Genomic DNA, 13,621 nt, shown 5'->3' with positions numbered 1-13,621 from the left:
TAGCTTCAGAAAGAATATCATGTCTGTATTTTAATTCAGCTAATAACAATGATAACCATTTAAAATGCAATAATAGTATATTTACAGAGATATTTCTTTAAGTAGGCTATAATTATCTTATTGTTGTTGTTTAGTTGCCAAATCATGTCCAAGTCTTTGCAATTCCATGGAATGTAGCCCACCAGGCTTCTCTGTCCCTGGGTTTCCCAGGCTAGAATACTGGAATGGGTTGCCATTTCCTTCTCCAGTTACATTATTAAGTATGCAAAAAATGTCCTTCAAGCATCCTTGCTCATTTTTTTAGAAAGTAAAATAGAATACACAATACTGGAACTAATATCAATAGTATTTGAGTTTTCATGTGACTTCGAAAAAAACACAGATAAAATGTATAAATCCAGTGAACATGCTCTGCTATATTCTATAAGATATTTTCCAATTCAGAGAAATTTTTATGATGTTATCTTACCTTGCTTGTTTTCATTATATCTGTCTCCATGTCCAGCACTCAATTTTCCCAAAGTGTTAGTTAAATCAGCAGTTTCAAATACAATTCTTTATCAGGTATCCACTTATGTTTGTGTCTATATAAAATTTAAAATCCCACATAATTTGACTCTAGGTCTTGTCTTAAATAAAATATACTAATGTTAGACTTCATTCAGTTATTTAATCGAATCCTTACTATGTGCCAAATTTAAAAAAATCTTTATATTTTTAAAGTGTAAATTTTAGTAGTCATCAAACAATTAAATTTGGAAAATAATCTTTGTATATAATTAGAATTATCTCTTTTTATGTCATGTATGATAAACTCACTTATTTAAAAATTTTATTAAACATTGGATATGATTGTGTGTATCTCTGTGTTAGGAGAGGGCATTTTAAGTGGAAGTAAAAGTATACAGCTACTAGAAAGTAAGAGGCCATCATGTCATATTATTGGAACTTACCAAACAAATGGCAGAGTTACAAGACTCGGCAGACTTGGTGGACATGAAATGTTGAGAATGAGAGAAGGGAACGCCTGTTTTGATTTCTATTGAACTCTCAGTTCCAGAAGACAGTCTAAACATTGGATATGACTTACACATGTTTGCTGAATTACTAAGTGGAGGTAAATGATTAAAAAGGAGCAGTGTCCATACTCTATCTAATTTCTCTGCTGACTCTCAGCTGTAAAGGCCTCAGTTATGCTGTGTTAAAGTTTTCACGTTTCTAAGCTATTGCTGCAAGTGCTGACAGTGTTCTAACTTTAATTTTTTTCATTCCTTAAACACAAACTAATTCTCAGTACTGGAGAAGCCTACTCTTAACAACAGCTTCTCTCTCCTTCCCCACTCTTCCACCCAACTTACTTCCCCAATTGCATCTTTTTAAAAACTGGAGGATAATTGCTTTACAATATTGTGGTGGTCTAGCCATCCATCAACGTGAATCAGTCATAATTATATATGTACCCCTCCCTCTTCCACGCCCCCATTCTACCCATCTTAAGTGAGATAGGCCCACATAGCCTATATAAGCCTACAAAATAATAATTTTGAGGCTTAGCTCCAGTATCCTTGTATTTTTCTGAGCAGTGTTCATTAATAGAATTAACATATGTACATGAAACTCCCCTTGGTATTGAGGCCTAGATGATACTGCAGAAAAAGAGAGACAAAGACTGTGCCAGGCTGATTTAGAATTGATCACCTTAAAACCTCCTTCACCTAAAAATGAACTAGTAAATTAGTCTGAACTAATGAACCCAGATTACTACTGATTGTTTTTATTTAACAAATGGGTCCTGGCAGAAATACCTTTGTAGGTAGGTCTAAGGACCTCAAAAATGTATATAATGATTTGTAAAACAAAAGGAACAAAGTGGAGAAGCATTGGAAGAGACTCTTCATTGAAATGTTGTGCTTTTTGGGTGCTTCTCAATAGCAAAATGTCATATTAGATATACAATTTTACTTATTTTTTAATTACCTTCAACCTTTTTAATACAGTTGGGTTAATTCATATATGTCTGTATGGTTTTGAAAATTAGAGCAATGGGGTCAACATATAGAATTATTATCCTTCTTTCATTCCCTCAACTTTTCCACGTACCACATGATAATATTTTGGCATCTGAATAGATTCACATTACCGTATTTTCTTCTGCACAGTAGCTGTCATCTTGCTCCCACATTCCTCTCATTCCTTAACACATTTCAGTCAGTAGATGGAGACTCTCATGTTCTTTGTGTCAAGAGTAGAGCATCCTAGAAGCATGAGGTGAAAATGAGAAGTATTGTCTTTGATTTTGGACATTGAGAGTATAGAGCCTCTGCAAGAAACAAATTTTTCATCGCCACAAAGATTTAGGAGAATTTAAGTGAGGTGTGAGCAGAGTTTCTCACTTCTAACCCCTCTCTATGTGGGGGATTAGAGGCTCAGAGAAGAAGAAAGAGCTACAATGCTGGTGGCACCCCTGACTGGAGCCCTGAACTCTGACTTCACATACGTCATCGGGGGAAATAGAATAACAAAATTCCCATAAAGATTTGAGGAATTCATGTTAATATATGGCAGAGACCAACAAGATATTGTAAAGCAATTGTCCTTCAATTAACAATAAAAAATGTAAATTAAAATAAAAAGAGATTTGGGGAAATCTGAATTCAGGACCTGAAATTGCTTTTCCCGGTACATTTCAAGGAAGTCCAGAACAGCTTCCTGACAGAAATGATTGCAAGTTGTGTTTAGTTGACAGGCTGTAGGACCCTTGGAGAGCAACCTCATGCCCTGTTGACAGAGAGCAATAGAACAGCTCTGATGGCACCCAGAACAAGCTGGAACTGGTGAAGCACCAAAAGTGTCACCATGCGTTTCTCACACTGCCATCCTGGTGAATAAGTAACAGAATGATCATGTGCACTAAAGAGCACAATACAGTTTGGCGTAATAAGAGTCAAACACAGAGGCAAAAATGATCACTGGTGGCTTCCTTAGCAGGTTTCAGATCACCGCTAGTACCAAGGCGTATTGTTAATGACTTAGATCAGGTGGCAACCCCTAACCCCTTCAGGGGAATACTGGTCCTATAGTAGTGAGAGAAACTTAAACTGAGATTAATTTTCCTTTACCCTGTAGAGTGGATGCTCATATTAGAAAGCCAGTTGGGTTATAGAAAATATAAAATTATCTTTTTATTATAGAAAATATTAAATTACTTTTTTGCACTCCTGAATTTGGTGATTCAATTCAGACTCCAAATCCACAGCTCTACAGAATCTCATTTTCCCCAAGATGGCACAGAGAAGAGGTGAGTCCTTGGAGGAGTGGGTGTAACTGGGGGAAATGTGGGATGTACCAAGCAGCTTCCAGGTGGATGACTCAGAAAGACCTCCGAGTAGGCCCCAAATTTCAATCCATTCAATAGGAAGGAGAATTTCTGAAGATCTCCTTTTAAACCTTTCAGAAGGGTGGTTGGTGGAGGGGGGGGGGGCGGTTAAATGCTTAACATTACCAACAACACTTTTTAACTTAAAAAAAAAGCACATTTATAATGTTAATAGTTAAAAGAGGAGGTATATGTAAAGTTCACTGTTATGAATGTTTAACCTATGTTTTAACTTAACTGGACTGTGGGATGCCAGGTAGCTATAAAACATTATTTCTAGGTGTGTCTTTGAGGGCATTTCTTGAAGAAATTAGCATTTGATTTAGTAGACTGAGTAAAGAGATCTGCCCTCACCAATATGAGGGAGCCTCATCCAATCTTTTGAGGACCCAGGTAGAACAAAAGGCAAAGGAAGGATGAATCCTCTCTTTTCTTGAGCTAGACTGCCCTTGGACATCAGAGCTCACCCTTGGACATCAGAGCTCTAGGTTCTCACCCTTGGACATCAGAGCTCCAGGTTCTTGGGCCTCCAAACTCAGAATTTTATACCACCAGCTTTTTTGCAGGTATAAAACCATCAGGTTCTACAACTTGCAGAAGGCAGATTGTGAGACTTCTTGTCCTCTGCAATCATGTATGCCATTTCCTATAATAAATATATGAGGAGGGCAGAGAGAATGTATTGGTTTTGTTTCTTAGGAGACCCTGCCTAATACTCCTGCATATAAGCAGGCATACACATTCTCTTAGTTTCCCTTGTAATTTCCCTTAGAGATGGCTCTAGAGTAGAGCAAAAAACTTTGTATTTTTGTTTTCTTTTGGTAGTGGGAAGGAAAATGAGAAAGGTAATTGAGGGATCAGTAAGTCAAACTAAGAATTTTAATTTTAAAGTACTAACTTTAAAAAATAGCTAAAAAGCCAGAATCCATTAAAGAAAACCAACGAAATGTGTGTAAAATGCATATATACTTTATTTTACATATTTCTATTTTTTCTGTAAGAGAATGTGTTTTTCTAATCATTCTCATTTGCCTGCTCATTGAGCTGTTCATTCATTTTAAACTGTTCTGCATTTCCCTCTGCAAGAAATTCTGAGTTGGTAATTTTGATTAGTAGCTCTTTCTACATACACATCTTTTTGTTCTTATTTTCAACCATTATAGTTATACTTTTTAATATAGCTTTTCATTTTATTACTTGTGATTTAGACTAATGTCTTTGATGTGAGTCATTAATGCAGAGATTTGATCATTTTACATTGGCAAAGGTATGAAAATACATTCATTTATTCCTTTAATAAGAAATGTCATACCATAGGGATTTAATAAGTAATCATACAAGAGAAATTGAAGGTATGTCAGTGTCTTTGTTAAGTGAAAGCAACAGGTTGGAGAATTTTTATCTTTGTGGTGAAATAGCTCTTCTTGGAAATAACAGTGTAAGAAACGTTTGGAATAGAAGATTTTAAAGAAAGTGATAAGTAAAGTGAATATTCTCTGGCATGAAGTAAGGCTCCACCACAGCACTTGGCAATCTCTCTCACCTCCACAGTGGACAGGTAGGGAAAACAACCACGGGCTGGCTCAAGTGTTGCTGGAGTGTACCACGATCTCCCTGGAATATGGTGCGATGGAGGCAGTCACAAGGCCGTTTCTTGGTTGCCTCCAGTTGCAGGAGTCTGTCAGCAGGCAGTTTCTCATCTGCCTCCTTAACCCCAACAGAACTGAGAAGTTCTATCTCACCCACATTTAGGTACAGCTGCAGAGTGTAAAACTGCTTGACTGTGGCTCAGAGTTGGCTCCCCAAAGATAGGGCCCCCATACTTATGTTTCCTATCATCTGGCTCCTTCTGTCTGATGTGGGCTTTAGAACTCGGGATGTGAGAAATTGACACCACTGACATGGTTTTGCTTGTCTGTGAAAAGAATAAACTTGCCAACTCCATTTGGACTCCTTTTCGCCATTTCAGACAAATCACTGTAAGTGCTTCAAGCCATCCTGACAGCAGACAACAGGCTTCTGCTTACAGACTGATGGATCACTTTGACTGGCACAGAGTTTGTAACTAATAATTTACTATCCTGTGTAAATCACTGGGCCCCTCTCTGTTGCTTCATTAGTAATAATCTTTAGCTATTTTCACATGTCTCTCTCTGTGTATTTCTTTTTTGTTCAAGCACATGATGTTTTATTTTGTTTTCCCAGATAGATTAAGGTTTCTTCCTTTGTCTCCTTTCCACATTTGAACATGTATACAGTTATGGATATTTCTCAAAATGGTCAATGCAGTATGACTATTCCATGCAGTAAGAGGAGGAACTACAAAATATTCTTTTCTTTTTTTAATAAGGTGATTCTCTTTATTTCTCTATCCTCTACTAATATTCTCTAACATAGATTAAAAGGGTAAACAAACATGCTTGTTTTCCCTTTTAATCTATGTTAGAAAAAGATCAGCTATCATTTCCCTTCTCTTTCCAGTCAGTAAACTCATTCTCTTCTTAAGCTTATCACTGTGCTTTTATTCTTGTGTCATTTTCGTTCTCTGTGTCAGGACAATTAGACTTTTAAAGTCTTGCATTATCTTTTGTTTTCAACATTTCCCTTCTCCTAGATGTTTTGGACATTGTATAATGATGGTGAAGGGCCATTTTTATAATAAATAAAACGTTTATCAAACTGGAAAAATCACTCAGCTTGAATCCAACGCCTGCTTTTTCTTTCACTATCAAACTTCTTGAAGAAAAAAAAAGTATCCTACACTCATTGGTCCCTGGTGTTTGCCTCCCACGGATTTCTCAACCCACTATAATCTGGTGTGTACTCCATGTACTGTACTGAAATATTGAATATGTTACAAATGACTAATCACAAATTTCTCAGCCTTCTTAAGACATGGATTTACTTATTGTAGATTTTTATCTTACTGTACATTTACTGTTTCTAAATATGCTCTTGTAGCTTCTTTTCCTTTGACTTTCCCTAAATACAGAACTTTTTCAATTTCTCTACTTTTTTAAAATTATTTTCCTTTCTTGAAGATCTCTAGTTTGCTTGCTTTAACAATTACATGTATGTATTTGATTATCAAATGTGTGTTTACAGCCCATGTATTCTACTGAGTGAGACTTCTAGGTATCTATAGGAAAATTTTATTGGGTACTTTAGTAGCTCCTTAAAATTAATTATACCTAAGCACTGCTCAACATCTTCAATGCTCATCTGTCTCTCTGATGCATTCATTATCTCTACAATAATATGTCTATTTTTTCCAATCCTTCTGGAATACAAGCCATTTTTACTCTCAATTACCAACTATTCTCCCATCCATTTGACACGTTCTCTTTATTTTATGTTCTCACTGTCCCTTGAAGCAATCTCATTTTTTCATTCCTCACTGTTACTCTCCTAATTTAGGCTTTCATGACAACTCTTAAAATAGACCCTTGATCGACCAGCTTATTGCCAATATCCCTTCCTCCCTTAAGTCTTACACATATCTATGTCAGATATGTTTGTTTGTATACACACAGCCATCACCTTCCTCTCTACTGGGGAAGCCCTGATGCTACTTTGGTGTTTATAAGCCCTGGTGCCTTGTCCCTAGAAACAATAACTTCCTGTAGTCCCTTTGGGTTCATCATAATTGGTCCAAGGTGGTTACATTTGTTTTATTTCCTTGACATGATTGTTTTTGTCATGGCCTATGACTCATTCTTAGCAAATTGTACCTGGTGGGAAATCTGTAGGCTCCTAGGAAAGGTTTTTACTCACAAATTAAAAGAGATTCAAGGTTGAAAATGCTCCTGTTTTTAACAGGATGTCAGCTTTCTGCATGTGAAGCTTAGAACTGGGGCAGTTACTTTCCAACACGAGGTGAAATGTCTTCAGCACATGGGGATGATGAGGCAGACTAATAGATAGTCTCTGATCTTTAATAAAAAGACTGAGCTATTGGATTTGCTAACCCTCCACTATGCTGTCTTCAGTCACTCTTTTCTTCCCTCCATGCGTATCATTTGTTCTGCTTTAATCTTGTAAGCTGCATAGCTATAGGCTTACTTATTTATTACTGAGGTCAGTTCAGTTCACTTCAGTCGCTCAGCCGTGTCCGACTCTTTGCGACCCCATGAATCGCAGCATGCCAGGCCTCCCTGTCCATCACCAACTCCCGGAGTCTACACAAACCCATGTCCATCGAGTTGGTGATGCCATCCAGCCATCTCATCCTCTGTCGTCCCCTTCTCCTCCCACCCCCAATCCTTCCCAGCATTAGGGTCTTTTCCAATGAGTCAACTCTTCGCATGAGGTGGCCAAAGTATTGGAGTTTCAGCTTCAACATCAGTCCTTCCAATGAACACCCAGGACTGATCTCCTTTAGAATGGACTGGTTGGATCTCCTTGCAGTCCAAGGGACTCTCAAGAATCTTCTCCAATACCACAGCTCAAAAGCATCAGTTCTTCGGCACTCAGCTTTCTTCACCGTCCAACTCTCACATCCATACATGACTACTGGACAAACCATAGCCTTGACTAGACGGACCTTTGTTGGCAAAGTAATGTCTCTGCTTTTCAATATGCTATCTAGGTTGGTCATAACTTCCCTTCCAAAGAGTAAGCGTCTTTTAATTTCATGGCTGCAGTCACCATCTGCAGTGATTGTGAAGACCCCCAAAATAAAATCTGACACTGTTTCCACTGTTTATCCCTCTATTTCCCATGAAGTGATGGGACCAGATGCCATGATCTTAGTTTTCTGAATGTTGAACTTTAAGCCAACCTTTTCACTCTCCTCTTTCACTTTCATCAAGAGGCTCTTTAGTTCTTCTTCACTTTCTGCCATAAGGGTGGTGCCATCTGCATATCTGAGGTTATTGATATTTCTCCCGGCAATCTTGATTCCAGCTTGTATTTCTTCTAGCCCAGTGTTTCTCATGATGTACTCTGCATATAAGTTAAATAAGCAGGGTGACAATATACAGACTTGATGTACTCCTTTTCCTATTTGGAACCAGTCTGTTGTTCCATGTCCAGTTCTAACTGTTGCTTCCTGACCTGCATACAGGTTTCTCAAGAGACAGGTCAGATGGTCTGGTATTCCCATCTAGTTTATAACATTATATAAGTTTCATATGTACAATATTATTCACATTCTATATCATTCATATTCATATGTACAATATTATTTTTGACTTCTGTCTATACTGCAGCAAGCTTACCACCAAGCATCTGTTTGCTGTCCATCACCATAAAGTTACCCCCTTCTACCCATTTCACCATCCTCCCACCTTCTGCTTTGGAAAACACTACTCTCTTCTTTGTATCCCCATGTTTGTTTTTGTTCTGCTTGCTTTGATCATTTATTTTATTTTCTACATATGACTAAAATCATACAGTCTAGTAACACATAATGAAGTACTTACATTTAAAGACTTTTAAAATGTTAAGTTGGCTTATGTGCGGCTTTTAGAGCAGAAGTGTATTTGTTAACAACTCAAATCACTTTACTCTTATTGCTTTGATTGTTCTCTATTCCCTCCAGAATAAATTATAATACCCTTAGCAGTGTACCTAAGGATCTGTATGAACTGGTTGCAGCATATATTTTCAGTTTTATCTTTCAAAACTGCTCTTCACGACTCTTATGCTCCATCCAAAGCAATCCATTAATTCACTGTTCTTGAACATACTTCTGAATTTTTTCCTTGTTTGCCTTCTAGCAGTTTTTCTTCCATTTGTAATAGTTTTCCCCACCTTCAAAGCTTATTTTTCCATTGAAATCACCATGTTCTTCTAAGGTTAAGTTCAAGGACCATAATACTCATAAAGTCACCCTATTCCTGTGGGTTGGAATTTAAAATCTCTCCATCTGTTGGGTGTCTATGTCAGGTGGTAATGTTATTCTAGCACCTGTCACAATCTCTCTGGTAACATGAATCTTCGTGCTTTGTGCCCCTTTTCTCATTGTAATTTCAATTATACTTAGCAGTACACTTACCTTTAGGAAGTTGTCAGTGGAAAGTATGCTCTGTACCTGAAACAGGGCAAATTTTAAAAATAAAAAAAAACTTTGAAACCTTAGCCCAGAGAAAAGGAAAGGGCACTTGCTGAAACTTAATACTACTTTAAGGCATAGAGATTGTGAGTTTTGGATTTATCTCAGGGAAATTTTATACTGTGTACCAGAACACATTTATTTCAGCACTGTTTACAATATGAAAAAATTAAAATGACCTAAATGTCCATCTATAGAAGGATGAAAAAACTTTTAATTCATAAAATTATTAATGTGTTGGTGAGGGGAAATCATAAAAATCTTAACAAGGGTATGTAGAGAAAATTACATAACATAAACTATAATTTAGAAATTTCAATATTAAGAAAATAAACAGTGTCAGGAAGGAGACTTGTAACAACCACCTTGACTTCAAAGAAAGAAAGACTTCACAGCTATTAACTAGAAATAGACACAGCTATAAACTAGAAACAGACAGCTCTTTTCTTAGGACAGCAAAGTAAGAGAATGCCTCTGGACATTTGTGTGATATCATGCTATCTACAGAACATGAATATTGTGTATCATTCTTCCCAGCTCCCTTTGTATGATGGAGATTATCTACTAGCCAGTCATCACTATAGTCTTCCTTCCTGTCTCAGAAAGAGAAGTTAATTCTCTGTATTTAGGACTAACTGTCCTCCCTGTGCCCCAAGTTATCATTCAACAGGGTCTTGGGACTTTCTATCTACACTTATTTATTCACCCTTTATATTATTTCAATTTCTTCTTAGTAAACTCTTTTCTGTTTGTTATAAACACTTACCTCTTTCCCTCCCGTGTTCTCTCTCTCTCTTTTTTTTTTCTTTCCAGTTTAACAAAGAAATTAGTTTCAGGGGATGTTTTGTACATGCTGCTTTCATTGTCTAAATTAACATTTACTCCCAAGTTCATAGCTTTATTCTTTCTTTTCACTAGCATTCATCTGGCTATTCTAGCATCTTCCCAGAAATCCTATTAACCAAATCGAGTAAATGCTCTTTTCAGTTCTTGCTCTTTGGTCACTATTTTTTTCAACTGACCACTCTTATAATTAAAACCCTGTTTTCACGTGCCTTTTTAAAAAATACATTTTATTTTACATTTGCAGAAAAATTGAAAGGATAGTACAGATGGTTCTCATATGCCTCACACTCAGTTTTCAATTAATTAGTATGGTTCACTAGTCACAATTAGTGAAACAATATTGATGTATCATTATTAAATAAAATCCATTCTGTGCCAGGATCCCATCCAGTACCACACCACATTTAGCTGGCATGGTTCCTTCGGCTTCTCTCTCTTTCTATTTTTTTTTTTTTTTTGGCTGCACTTCATGGCTTGTGGGATCTTAGTTCCAATCAAGGATTGAAACCAGGACCCAGGCATTGGAAACACAGAGTCCTAACCACCAGACCCCCAGAGAATTCCTTAGGCATCTCTTGGTTGTGTCAGTCTCTCAGACTTTCCTTGTTTTTGAGACCTTAGCAATTTTGAGAAGTACTGCTTTGGTATTTTGTAAAATGTTTCTCAATTGGGATTGGTCTGATATTTTGCTTATGACTGTGCTGTGCTTAGTCGCTCAATTGTGTCTGATTCTTTGCGACCCCATGGACTGTAGCCCGCCAGGCTCCTCTGTCCCTGGGGATTCTCCAGGCAAGAATACTGGAGTAGGTTGCCATACCCTCCTCCAGGGGATCTTCCCAACCCAAGGATTGAACCCAGATGTCCCACATTGCGGGTGGATTCTTTATCATCTGAGCCACCAGGAATTAGATTACAGCTACAGGTTTTTGGAGGAAGACCACAGAGTTAAACAGACATCCCCATCACATTATATCAAGTGTGCACACTAGCAACATAATTTATCACTGTTGACGTTAATGGTGATCAAAGTTAACATCACTGTAAAGTCACTCCCCCCCACCCAATTTTCATACCGTAGTCTTTGGGAGGAAGCTCACTACTCACAGCCCACACTTAGAGTAGGGAGTTGTGTTCCACCTCCTGAGGAGAGAGTATATACATGAATTATTTGTAATTCTGCATAGGGAAATTGTCTATTTCCCTATTTATTTATTTAATGATGTATTTATCTCATTATGGACTCATGGATATTTATTTTATACTTTGAATTATATTCCAATTCAGTTTATTTTGTTCCTTAAATTGTTCCCACTTTGGACCTTCAGAGTTCTTTCAGTTCTGTCCCTTTGGCATATCCCCATCATTATAGGATTTTTCCTTCTTCTTTTTTGAGCATTTCCTCACTTTGTGGCACTACAAAGATGCTCCAAATTCATCTTGTATCTTTCCTGTTCCAGTCAAGGCCCCAGGTCCCAGCCTATCTCGATAGCAAATGAGACACTCAGTCAGCTCCAACTTCTCTTATACTCTGACACATATACTATGTTACAGTTATCTCAAAACATGCGCATTTCATAAAATGAATTATGCTTATATTACCTCAGTGCTTTTTGACATAATATTTCCTTTGCCTGAAATGTTCTTCCTTCTCCATGTCTTTGCCAATTTTCCTTTTGTTTCTGGTTCACTCATTCATGTGTTAAGACTTAGTTCTTTAGTAAGACCCACCTAACTGTAAAGTTTGAGGGAATGAACACTTTCTCTGGGCCTCCAGAGCTCACAGCATGTGCCTAATGATATTACAGCTCTCCTCAATTTAGACAATATGCATTTATTATCTATGTATTAATTAAGGGAACACAATGCAGTTAATTCTAGAACTAAGCACAAAGTTCACATTTTTTATGATTGATAAATGTTTGCTGAGTAAATGAACTAACAGTGCTAGAGAATCTGAAGCTATTGGTCAAACTAATTGCTAAGGAGATTATGGAGGAAGGACACACAGTTCTCATACCAAGGGGCACTTTCTCTGATAGTCACTATTAGCTCCATTCCACTCTTTAATCAACAACTTTTTTCACTCTTAAGTAACTACCTTAAAAACAGTCTTCTAGCCACCAACTATGTCTTCCCCCAAATCAGTTGCTACCCCAATTGTATCAGTTATGGGAATTCAGACTTACAGTAATTTTAAAAAATCCCAATTCAAATCGGTTTACAAGTGTAACCAAATAGGACTCTATGGGACCTTCCCAGGACACTGGCACAGATCTTCCCCTGCTCCTCCAGCTATGTCATGTGCCTAACCCTTATTTGTAGAAAAACAGCCTCCTAGGCCTTTCCTTTGAGTCTTTGAGTGTCTCGTGCAGATGTACGGGTCAGCAGTGGCCTGCCAAAGGGTCAGGGCCTCTGAGTGCAGCAGTCCTGGGTGTGGCAGAAGCCCTCTGAGAGGAGGTCACCATTAACCCCACCATAGAGCTGCTGAGCAGACGACCCACAAACTGCAGAACAATTATACCAAATAAATTCTTGCACTGTTAAGAAAGTTCTAGGACCCACGACAAATCTCCCAACCTGGGGATTTGGCAAAGGGAGTGAGAACCCCCAGGGAATTTGACTTTGGAGGCCAGTGGGATTTGATTACAGAAATTATACAGGACTGGGGAAACAGACTTTGGGAGGGCACAGATAAAAGCGTGTGTGCATCAGGACCCAGAAGAATAGAGCAGTGACCCCACAAGAGATGACCCAGACTTGCCTGTTGAGTGTCCAGGAGTCTCCGGCAAAGGCATGGGTCAGCGGTGACCTGCTACAGGGGCAGGGGCACTGAGGGCGGCAGTGCCTGCACAGGACATTTTGAAGGCGGTCGCCATTATCTTCATTAGCTCCACCATAGTTTGGTCTCAGGTCAAACAACAGGGAGGGAACGCAGCCCTGTGCATCAAATAGAAAATTGGATTAAAGATTTACCAACTATGGCCCCGCCCATCAGAACAAAAAACCTAGTTTCCCCAGCAATCAGTCTCTCCCATCAGGAAGCTTCCATAAGCCTCTGATCCTTATCCCTCAGAGGGCATAAAGAATGAAAATCACAATCACAGAAAACTAATCAAAATGATCACATGGACCACAGCCTTGTCTAACTCAATGAAACTATGAGCCATGCCATGTAGGGCCACCCAAAACGAGTGGGTCATGGCGGAGAATTCTGACAAAACATGGTCCACTGGAGAAGGGAATGGCAAACAACTTCAGTATTCTTGCCTTGAGAACCACATGAACAGCATGAAAAGTCAAAAAGATAGGACACTGAAACATGACAGACTTTATTTTGGGGCTCC

This window comes from Giraffa tippelskirchi, chromosome 11, assembly GCF_054371585.1.
Source record: "Giraffa tippelskirchi isolate mGirTip1 chromosome 11, T2T-mGirTip1v1.2.pri, whole genome shotgun sequence".
Lineage (NCBI taxonomy): Eukaryota > Metazoa > Chordata > Mammalia > Artiodactyla > Giraffidae > Giraffa > Giraffa tippelskirchi.
This window is presented reverse-complemented; position numbering follows the sequence as displayed.